The sequence below is a fragment of the Chiroxiphia lanceolata genome, chromosome 3 (genome assembly GCF_009829145.1).
Source record: "Chiroxiphia lanceolata isolate bChiLan1 chromosome 3, bChiLan1.pri, whole genome shotgun sequence".
NCBI lineage: Eukaryota > Metazoa > Chordata > Aves > Passeriformes > Pipridae > Chiroxiphia > Chiroxiphia lanceolata.
This window is the reverse complement of record NC_045639.1, coordinates 7,825,570-7,837,073: the sequence shown is the minus strand read 5'-3', so window position 1 is coordinate 7,837,073 and position 11,504 is coordinate 7,825,570.

Below are 11,504 nucleotides of genomic sequence, written 5' to 3'. Positions count from 1 at the left end.
TGGCTGGCAAGGCAGCAGGAGATCGACAAGAAATTATTGAGAACCCTCATCTCTACCAAGAACAGGTCCTAAAGCCAGTGTCACTTCTTATACTTGGTATCTGCTCAGAGCAAAGCCACCCTAAGATAATTTTGATCATTTTAAGGGTGGTTGCAGCAGTGCATCAGAGTTTAATCCTCTACTCGCATTGCTCTGCATTGCTCCAGCAGTGTTTTTTTCCTGAAACATTACTAATGTAAAGATAAATACCAAACTGTTGCTGAGCTCTGGTACACAGGTCCTCCTGCCTGAGGTTTTAAAAGAAAGTCTCCTGGTTTTGGTGGAGTGGTCTAAGGCTTGAGCCTCAGTGATGATAGGCAATAGTCTGAAACAAATTCTGCAATTAAAATGGCAGCAGCACAAGTTACTGGTCATTAAAACCAATGCTTGTTGCTTTGTAAAGGTGAACTATTGGAAAAGAGGTAATCCAGGAAAGGTGAAAAATTAATCACATTGATTGGGTGATAAACCTCTCCAGAAGTCATGCAGTTACTGCTAAGCTGGGTGGGATAAAGGGAGATGGGAAGGGGCTCTTCTGTTCAAAGAGCTCTGTGGATGGTCCAGCACCACAAAGTCTGCTGTAGTTAACTTTATATTATGGAGTGACATATTTGAAACCACACTGAAGCTCTTGCTGTCTATCAATGACAGCTTCACACAGTGCCTGTCAAAGAAGTGGCAAGATCTGTCTTTAAACACTGGCGTGTTTCAGAATTTAAAGGAAATTTTTTTCTACTTTTGTCCAGCAAATATCAGTCAATGGATTTCACGAGTGACTCAGATATTCTGTGTGAGATTATGTGACCAAGTGCATAAAGGGGAAAAAACTCCAAAGCCTTGAATGTTCTGTGAGTTTCTACAAGTTGTCAATACTGTATCAAAAAGTTCAATTTACCTCTTGAAGGTCAAATTTTACTTTTGATGTGATGATACATCTTAGTTCTTTATAGATAATTTCCATGAATCAGATGGAATTGGGGTTAATAGAGCCTATAGAACTGTATACAAATGGCTGAAAAATTCCACACCTCCTACATACATCAAGTATGAATTTCCTGCCTTGCTTCAGGGTCTCTTCCTCCTCTAGATGAACCTGGGTTTTTGACTGGAAAGCACCCTTGCTGATCATTTGCTTTGAGAACTGTGCTTTGGAAAGGATTATTTAGATTCCATTTTCTGCAGGCTCAAGAAAATTTCAGGTTCTTCTTGGTTTCAAAGTAGTTTCTTATCTTCTCTAGTCTGATGTCTACAATGTCTAAGCAAGTGTGAAGTCACATACATGTGCTGGGTTTAGGAATGGTAATAGAATAGGCAGGTAAAAAAACTCTCTGACAGAAGAATTGTCATGCTTGGAAGTTAGTAGTTACTTTAAGATAGATAGATATGAGAAAAAAACAAGAGTAAATCCTAAAGGAAACTCAATAAAGCACACTTACTTGATGTTATTGTAATCTGGCATGTAATTTTGCTGTGAGGCAAGAATTCCTCCCAAATCAGTTCCAAAGTCTGCACAACAAGGAGAGAAAGTTTACAATAATCAGCCACTATATGTCTTGATGTATGAATCCAATATCTGGCCAAGGGCAGGGAACAGAGGCTCAGATGGCCATGCTGTTAGTTCTGCTGTTAGTATTAGAATTTAAAAGTCACAGAAATTTTATTTCCAATAATCATTGGGTTCTCATATGTAAAGTTTGGGACTGGAATTTAAGGAAGAAGTCTTTTTTGGGTTTTTTTTTTTGACTTGGCTATTGACTTAGTGGGTAATTGTGGTTATTTGGCACAATTTCTTGCTTTCTCCCTGTGAAATGCAAGGATCACTCCAGTGTCTTCCGAATAATGTTTGGATACCTGAAGATGGCAAGCACCACAGAAGGCAGGCCTATTAGCATTGGGAGCATAAAGAATTACTGATTACAGCTTCACAGTTAACAGGTCCAAACATGTGGAAAATCTTGAGCATTCATCTAACTGCACACTTCCCTCCTACTTATGCTGCAGTAGTCGGTTGGTTTGTGCTTACTCTTGTTTCACAACTCTGTTGAAGGGAGCTCTCAGGGTGTCTGAGGATGCACAGCTGTTTGCAGCTGTGGAAGCTGCCAGAGTAGATGTGGAGTTAAAGGAATATACCCACTTATGTCCCTGGCAAGACAAACATCCCTTTGGGATTTTCAGAAATGGGCAGAAGTAGCCTCTCACTACAGATTTTAGGAGTGGAAAATTTCTTTATGGGAAGTTGCTAATTGGAGTATGGAACAAATATTTTCAAGTGTCCGGTATGGAGCTGTTGTTCTTACGTGGCTTCGTGGAATGCTTACTAATTTTTAATGTATTATTAAATGTAACTGTGAAAACTATAAATGGGAGACCTCATTGCAGTCTACAACTTCCTTGTGAGATGAAGAGGAGGGTCAGACACTGATCTCTGTGGTGACTAATGATAGGACCCAAAGGAATGTCCTGAAGTTGTGTCAGGGGAGGTTTAGGTTGGATATTGGAAAAAAGTTTTTCCCCCAGAGGGTGGTTGGGCACTGTAACAGGCTCCCCAGGGAAGTGGTCACAGCACCAAGCCTGACAGAGCTCAAGAAGTGTTTGGACAATGTTCTCAGGCACATGGTGTGACTCTTGGGTATGGTCCTGTGCAGGCCAGGAGTTGGACTTGATGTCTTGTGGGTCCCTTCCAACTCAGCGTATTCTGTGATTCTAAATGTCTCAGTACTTTTCCTTCTAAAATTATGTTACCTGGGATAATAACACATAATTCTGTCATTGAAATCAAGTTCAGTTCCACAATATGCAGAAGCAACTGCTTTTTCTTTCAAAAAACTGTGGAAGGAAATTTGCAGAAGCCATTTTCTTTAATTTCTTCATGGTCCTTCAAATTATTTTTCTATTGAAGTAGCCCTTGAAAGAGATTTCTTTATGGACATGATGACTGGCCTCTGCAATCAGTGTAAATGCATTATGAAGCAATGACAAGATACTTGGAGAGGCAACATTGTTCAACCCTGGTAGCATGGCCAGTTGTTGAGGTGCTCTGATGTGAATGCCAAGGATTTGACAACATATTTCTTAAACAGTCATTAAAGAAGACAACAAATATGTGAATTAAAAGGCAGGAATGAAGATGTGGCAGAAGCATGTACTGATCTAGCAGAATATTGTTCAACTGCGTTGTCCATACATAAGACCATCTTCCTCTGTGCAACCCCCCATTAGTCTTTGTGAAAATAGTATTCACCTATCGTTTTAAAATGTTATGGAATTAAGTTACTTAATTTTCTGCAAAAGATTTGTAGAAATTTGGCTCACAGAACAGGAGAACTACAATCAGCCTCAGGACAAAACTGAAAAATAGGAGCTAGTGACCAGGGACAGATTCTGTTCTGAATTTTACACTCATATTAATTTGCTCAACATCAGAAACTGCCTTTCCAAAATGTGTTGCTGTGCTTTCACGTTTCAGACCTTAATTCATTGTTGGGCTGTCTTTTCCTTTGGGAAAGAGTATTCACAGGAAATGATTTATGTTTAGGGGGGAGGAAAAAAAGCAAACTGTGCACTTTAGTGTTTCATCTTAATGCTCGCAGAGCCCCATTTTTCCCAGGAGAAGAACATAAGCTAAAAACATTTTCAGACAGCCATTCCAGTCAAAGTAAAAAAAACCCCAAAAGCAGAATGACACCTACTCAGTTTGTGCCTTCAGGACTGCAGGACAAGCAAAATTATAGGTGACTGTGAAAGGCTTCATTGGAGCCAAACAGCCAAAAACCTGAGCACATGGAAGAAAAACAGTTGTTTGCTTTTGTTGGGAGCAGGTAGAGACAAAGTTGTTTAACCATCAGTAATATCAAAGGGTGATTTGTCAGCAGATGAATTGCACAGAATATCGATGTGAACAATTGAAACTTCTGTGTATGAGGGAAAGGGGACAGGCTACAGGTCAGACTGAAGACCCTGGGACCCCACCAAAGCAGATGATCTGCAACAGAAGTTTTCTTCAATTAAAACTTCTGGTGACTTTGAAAATTGCACCAGAAAAGATGTTTTGCTCCTACGGTGCAGATAGCTCTGTTACAGGGATAGTGTCTAATGGGACCAAATGTAATGGCTGGATGGTCCAATGCCAAGCTGTTGATTGTAGCTTTTAGTCATGTGGGTTTTACCGAGCTCCAAAATGTCAGATGAACTGTTTGGGGCACCTAACAGCATTTGCCTCTCCTCCATGATTTATTCCAAGACTTGGAAATATCTAGAGAACAAAAGCATTAATGTATCTGGATCTGCTGTTCCACTTGCAGTGCCCTCTCCAGCAGGTTTGTGGGAGTGTGTTAAAACAGCTGGATCCCATTTGTCCTGGCACCTGCAGTGCATTTACTCCTGCTCCTAGGAATGGTGAACACTTCTCTGACAGGGAACAGCAGCATTCTGTCCTCAGCTGCTGCTGCTTTTCCTTGAGCATAATTAAACAGAGTGCAGGCATAGGGAGAATCGGTCTCTAGAGCCGTATTTGCAGAATTAATTTGCAAGATAAGTCAGGAAATTTATGGGATCGTTCCAATGTACTGAGGAAAGATTAAGAAAATCCCTGTAACGTTAAAGCAAGTTATAGCCTTTTCCAAGGGCAGAGAGATTCTTACAGTGCCTATGTGTGCACCCTGTGAAATTAAGATAATGTTGACAGATAATGGTATTTAAAACCTCATCAGTATTTTAGTCTTTTGAATTACTTTCTTCTCTCCAGCTTGTATTATCTTCAGTACTGCAGATTCTGGGATTAGCATGCTGTGACTCTGAACATGCAGCAGGGATTAGGAATGTTGTAGTTGGGCCTGACTGACTGAAAGAGTTGGTGTAGAACTATGGGAATAAGGGGGATATTCAGGATGCTGAAGACCTGATCTCCCTTTCCCTGTTTCAGACAGGAAGGTTAAAATTCTCTTAGTTCCTCAAAGAGGTTAAGGTGTTGTCAAATGAAAAGCAGCAGAAAAGAAGAATTTTCTATCCAACCTGTATTAATTTATTTTTTTGTCTATCAGTGTCCTTCCCAGAATATCAAAGCCTTTAATGTCCAAAACAGTCTGTTAGTGCCTTACCTAATGAGACTCTTCACTTAACAGATTCACCGAGACGGACAGGACATTTGATACCTTGTTATATAAGGGCTGCACTTAATAGTGGTAGGAAAACCCCTTAGCAGGTTTCTCCTGTGAGTTATTTCGCGGTTGACGAAACTGTCAGCACCTAAAAATGGACTCACTCTAACAGTTCACGAAATAACACCTTTATTAATACAAGTTTGTGACAATTTATAGGGTTTGTGTCATCGGTGATAACATTTAACTGCCAAAGTTATACTAAAGCCAGGTAGCAACAATAACAAGGCTGGGCAGGAGCACATGCTCTAAGGCAAAGCAACTTCCAAAGAATATTAATACTGCAAAACCTAAGCAAAAAACTCTCAAGCAAAGCCACTCACAAAGCACATGCTCTAAAATAACTTACAAGTAACTTACAAACTTAAAGCAAAACCTCACTCACCCTAAAGCAAAAGCAACTTACAAATAAGTAAGACAGCTTACAAATAGTAAGTAAAGCGAAAACTTAAGCACCCACCCCAAAGCAAAAGAACTAACAAAGAATAAGTAAAAATTTTAAAGTACTATGGAGCAAAAGTAAAATTAGTGTATATGTATAAGGCAATCGCTCACCCTGCAGCATTCCAAGAAGGTGGAAGGAGAAAAGGTAGTCCCTCAGTTACCTCCACAATGTTGATGGAACTTCTCGATTTTTGCTTATGTCCAATCTCTTCTTATACCTTTTTCTTTAGGCAGTTTGAGTGGCTATAGTCAATAAACTAATTTTTGGGATGATAGACAGATGAAATAGGCCCAAAGATCCACTTCCTGAGTTTACGGCAACCAGGATGTTAATGGAAAAAGGCTGTGTTATCTCCATATCACTCCTTTCTTCATTTTAATCCTTTTTTCAGTTTCTGGGAATGTCTTCCCAGGTGCTGGGTTTTTCCAGGAAATCATCAGAAGCCTTTTTCTTCTTTTGTGTGGCTTTAGCTATCACCTTACAGGTGTACCTAAATCCCAGATCAGAAGGCTTCATGCAGAAATGGGGATAAACAACAAATATGGTTTGGGCTCTTTCGAGAGCACGTTTCTTTTTGTGTAGTGGTTCTCATACTGTTTAGACATCTGGTTGGCCTCTGATGACCATGTCACATGTCACTGTGGTTTTCTAACTGGCATCTGGCTGTGCAGCTGTCCTTTCCTCCTGGCTGAAAAGCTTGCTGCTCTCCTCCCTGCCTCAGCCTCATCACTGCTGTAGAGTTATGGTGTAGTTCACTTCAGGTTACACTCAGATCCATTTAAAGGTAAATCTTGGCAGAGAATATGGCCATTCTTTACACTTTGTTAGACAGTCAGAAGCCTGTCATGTTGACTGACTTGATGCTGAGTAGTTCCAGACAGCTGCCTCTTGTTCCAGGTGTCTTTATCCGCATTTACATATAGACACTGTTCCCTTCCAGTTTGAGTAGATACTCCCTTCATTTATAAGAGAAATGCCATTGGAAGGGAGAGCTCCATGAACCTCTTTTTAGTTTGGCATTTCTGCTTGTAGCCCAGCAGTCCACTTAGCCTAATTAGTCACTCAGCAAAGCTGTGGGTGGAAAGACCACCAATTTTTGAGATTCAGTCTGTACAAGAGCAGACATGGCCACGGTACCTGTGTATCTGATAGTCTTGGTCACCTCTGCATTGTTGCATTAAATGATGGATAGTTCTTGTTGCAGTTGTCCTTTCACCAAAGTATGAGCAGGTTAAGACTGTACCGTGAGCACACAATTGGCAGAGAAAGTGTGCCAGTGAAATTTGGATTGAGAAATTGTGGAAAAAGTGCCCGAGGGAATCTTTTGAAACCAATGCCAATCTTTTCTAGTTTGAAAACAGCAGGACTTCTTAACAGGGATGTGTCTGTTATGGGTTAAGGAAAGCTACCACAAAAAGGACCCCAGGTATGTGGGTCATATGTTTCCATATTGTTTCAGTTATTTCACCTGGGCTGAAACATGCGAGTCTGGCTAAAAGTGCAGTTCCAAATCATGTCCATTTAGTGTCTTCTGACAGAGGGGAAAGAAGTAGAGGCAGAGCCTCCTTGGAAACAGAGTCTTTCTGAAGCTCCTGGCTGTGCCAAGGCCATGCGTGCTCCTGTGTCCTCTGTCCCAGGGTCCCCCTCCCTCAGCTCTCCTGGGAGTCCTTGTGTTCACCAGATCCCTGTGAGGAAACTCTGGGTCCTTTGGCTGTGTGAGCTGAGACATTATGTGGGATGTTTGAATGTGCTGTTGTTCTTCAATGTGAATTTAAGGAGCTTAATCTTCATCCCATTTAAAGTATGCAGGTCTTCAGAAAAAACCTCAGTCATCTTCCTTAGCAAAAATGTGTGATTTGCTGCCAAGTAATTACACCTTTGTAATATACTGAGAGTGGTGCTGCTTTAATCTGTGAAAATGCTGCTTTGGAAAGTGTGTGTCAATAGATGAACTCACTGAACTTCCAATTCACTGAAATCTCTTTTGCAGCCTCTTTTAAAACTGATTTAGTGGTTTGTTTGTGAATGGTGCATTTCAATTTCTGAGTGCCTGGTGCTGTGAATCCAGTCCCTGTGTTCACTCTGCAGCCACGTGAGTGCTCCTAGGAGTGTTCACGTAATCAGTACAGTCATTTCATGCAGGATGGATCTTGGAGGATCTTGTGAGTTTTGTTAAATGTAAGATAAACAACTTGGCCTCCAATTTGGCTTTCCATTCAGTAATGCATTGCGTATGCTAAACATGCCACTGCTTTGAGTTTAATCTTGGGCACCAACAATACCTCTTGTAACATTAAAGTAGGACAATTAATCTCAAATTTACATTGTTTACTCCTGCTACAAAAAAAAGAAACGGTGCCTCATCTCTCTCTGAGTCTGATCTGTGTATTTGCTACTTTTCCACCTGTTTTCAAAAGTATATGTCAAGGGTCTTTTTAAAAAAACTTCCTTAGAGGAAACAGTTTGCTTTCTTTTTAAAGATAAATCTGTTCGGTGTCTTAGAGCAGCTGCCCTCATAGATTACTGCGTAGTTAATCAAAGTTGAGGCTTAATATTTCAAATCCAGCTGTTTTTTGCAGCAAATGCTAGCAGGTCACTAAATGCACTTAGCCTAGATGCCTTAAAGCAATCATCTTTGATTGTGGAGGAAACAGTTTTTAAGTCTGCATTTATCTTATGCTTGCCATTGCTTTTCCTCAGATTTTTGAGATTGACAGATATTTGTGATGCTCTCACAAACTGCCCAGCTGTTTGCAGCCTGCAAGGCAGAGGAAGAAGGGCAGATCTTCAAGTGGTGTAAAACTGCTGTTGATTTACTCAGTTTGCAAAGCTACATAGTAGTTTGTCTTCTCTTCCCAAAACATACACCTTTTACTACTGCTAGGATTTTGCTGTTGATTCCTGGAAATATGAAGAGTGGAATAGGATTCTGATTTTCCTCTATGGTTCAGAATTTTTCACAGGAAAACTTGGCTTCTTTTAGTTAGGGATGTGTCAGTTAGTGCACCAAAATCTACTAAATGGAATAAAATTTCAGCTTGTTAGCAAGGATGGTGCAGGCTGGGCTTCAGCATTCACTAATTTCCAGTCTTTGGAAATGGTGAAGCTTAGCTTGGTCACCTTTTACCTATGCTTTTTGAAGAGCTAGGTTAACACTTCTGTTGCTGTGCAGAAATATTCTCCATCATCTGCTGAAAAAAAAGCCAGTAGTGTGCCAGAATGTCTTGTTTGTCCATGCTTTTACAGCTTTGTCTTGCTATGTATTGCTAATCAGTTCCTACTGATCTTGTTCCTGTACAGCTAAAAGCATAGCCTGAAAGCCAGAGATAACAGTACAAATCCTTTCCGGCTTTTCCACATCTGTGATATGAAATGTCATACTGCTCCCACTTCAGCTGGTAATGCTTCAAATTACTGCAATGGGAAACTGTAAAATAGATCCTTGATAATGCATGTGTGTGAATTTAATGGCTATGAGTAGATTAACCTTGATTCAAGAGGGGTGACAACCTTGTCTTGATTTATAACAAGCAGCAAAGAGATTTAATTTGCTTTGAACATTCTCCTTATAGATGTATTGTATTGCATTAGCTGCTGTACTCCTCATAGAAAAATTGTCAGGATTTCTCCGGGTAAACATCAACTGACCTCCAAAATAGATAGTTGGCTCTATTTAAGTCTCAGCATTTATCTCACATGGGAGCATCTGATATCTGTTTGATAACTGCTCACTGTTTATTTCCTTCAATAAAGGGAAGTTGTACAGATTCAGAAGGCAGTTATTTATATTCAGAGCAATTAAGTTTTGTTAGCACTGTTCTGACCTTGCTCTGAAGAAATCTCACTTGTTGGAAATTCTAACTACCTAAAATACTGTAGCTACACAAGCCGTATAGAGGGATTATATTCTTTAATAATAAATATTGATAAAAGAGAACATTGAAACCAGACATCAGCATTAGTCAGAGGATCTGCTAACACTGAGCTTTGCAAGCATTGGAAGGTACCTGATTGTACTACTGCTGCATGGCAGCTTGGATGCTCAGTGACCTCTAGTTTAAAGTGGAATTACAATTTTAAAGGCCAAAATAATTTCACTGGACTAAACAAGCTACGCTTTGAAACAAAATGTTATTGCCTGTCTTGCCATATCTTTACAATTGGAAACTGCTTATGGTTCCCACATTCTCATGCCCTTTTCTTTAATTCTGCATGAAGAGAGGAATAGCAATAATGGGAGAATGTCTTGGGCTCCTGGGATAAGAGATAAGAAGCTGTTATTAATCTCTCTTAATAGCTGTATTTTCAATGCTCTCATTTGTTTAAGTTCAGTGAAGGGCCAATTGCTATAAAATGGTAGGAAACAATTAGGAATGCAGTCTTTTAAATAGATAACTGGTGATAGATTATTTTAGTGTTCTGTTCTTCCACCCTGAAGTTATGATACAGATTTTATAGCCTTATTCAAATTGAAAGTAGCATGTTTAGTTTTGCTTCATCTCTTCTCCCTCTGCAGCCAGATGACCAAGGACCTGCCTGGCAGGGGTTGGATTCAGCACAGGGACATCAAGTGACAACACTGGGTATTGTGGTTGTTGGGCACCAGCACTCAGGGCAGGCCTGAGTTTTCTGAGCTTTCTTGTTTTCTTTGGAAAACAGGTTTATCTGCCATACAAAAGAGAATATTGGAGCTTGGCTGGATCTTTAGACATGAAGAGCACATGTCTTCCTTATTCTGCAGTTGTTTTAGAAGTTTCAGGGTTTACTGGTAATGCAGGTGATTTACAGAACATCACTTTTCAATACCACTTGTGTTGCCAGTCACTGTCATACACCAGAACAGCAGGAAAGCAGTTCTGTGACTATGGTAATGCTTCAGCTACAAGCTGGAGGTGAAATAAAACTGCAGGCAGACTGCCTGTTAGAAGAGTTATTTATATGAACAGCTTTGATAGTACTTTAAAATCTGCTTTTCTTCTGACGTGGAAAATTGTGAAGGATGCACAGATGGGACCTTTTCACAGCTGGATGTAGGCACAGCACACTCTGTTAGTATTTCTGCCTCTGTGCAGAATGCAGAACAGCTCCTGTGTCCTGGGACAGGGCATAGCTGCAGCTGTGGTGTCTCCTGCGGGCTGTGACTGTGCCTGGCTGACATGCCCTGCAGAAGGAACCTGGGAAGTTCCAGCATCCTGGCCAAATAATGACATGGGTACTTGTGAGGTGATGCTTCTGCACAGTCTCCTAGACAGGGCTCTGGGAGCCTCTCCTAAGCCTTTTCCACTTGGCTCAGCAGAACATGCAAACATATCGTGCTCCAAAGAATCAGTTTTGTAACAAAAGTAATGAAAACAGGAAGAACTTTCTTTGTTCTCTTGCCTGCTATGTATTTGTCTCGTTGCAATCATATGTTTTCACCATTCATTTGTTCTGCTGCTTTATAATGAAGATGTTGTTTGAAGCTGACTGGTCTGGATTGCTTGTGCCTTATGCTTGGGAAGCCCAGCAAATTACTACCTGGCTTTGAAACTTCAAGGGTAATAAGTTTATGAAACACAGTTCTTGTGGTCTGAGATAGTTAATGCTGTAGCACCTGTGACTCACCAATATTCCCTGTTTTCTACTAGGCTCTGGTGAATTTAACTGGGTTGATGGGATATGTCTGTAAGAGACAATAATTCGTCTGTAAATAACATTCTTAATAACACCTTTTCCACGGTTGGCTTCTGTGACTGACCAGTGCAGTTACTGCTGAAGGAAGTACGTGGTGTTAGTAGGAAAAATTCTGCAATTTGAGGGGCCGCAGTAGTGTGAGGTGGAAGAGGAGGCAGCAACCACATCAGCATGGTAATGTGGGATGTGTG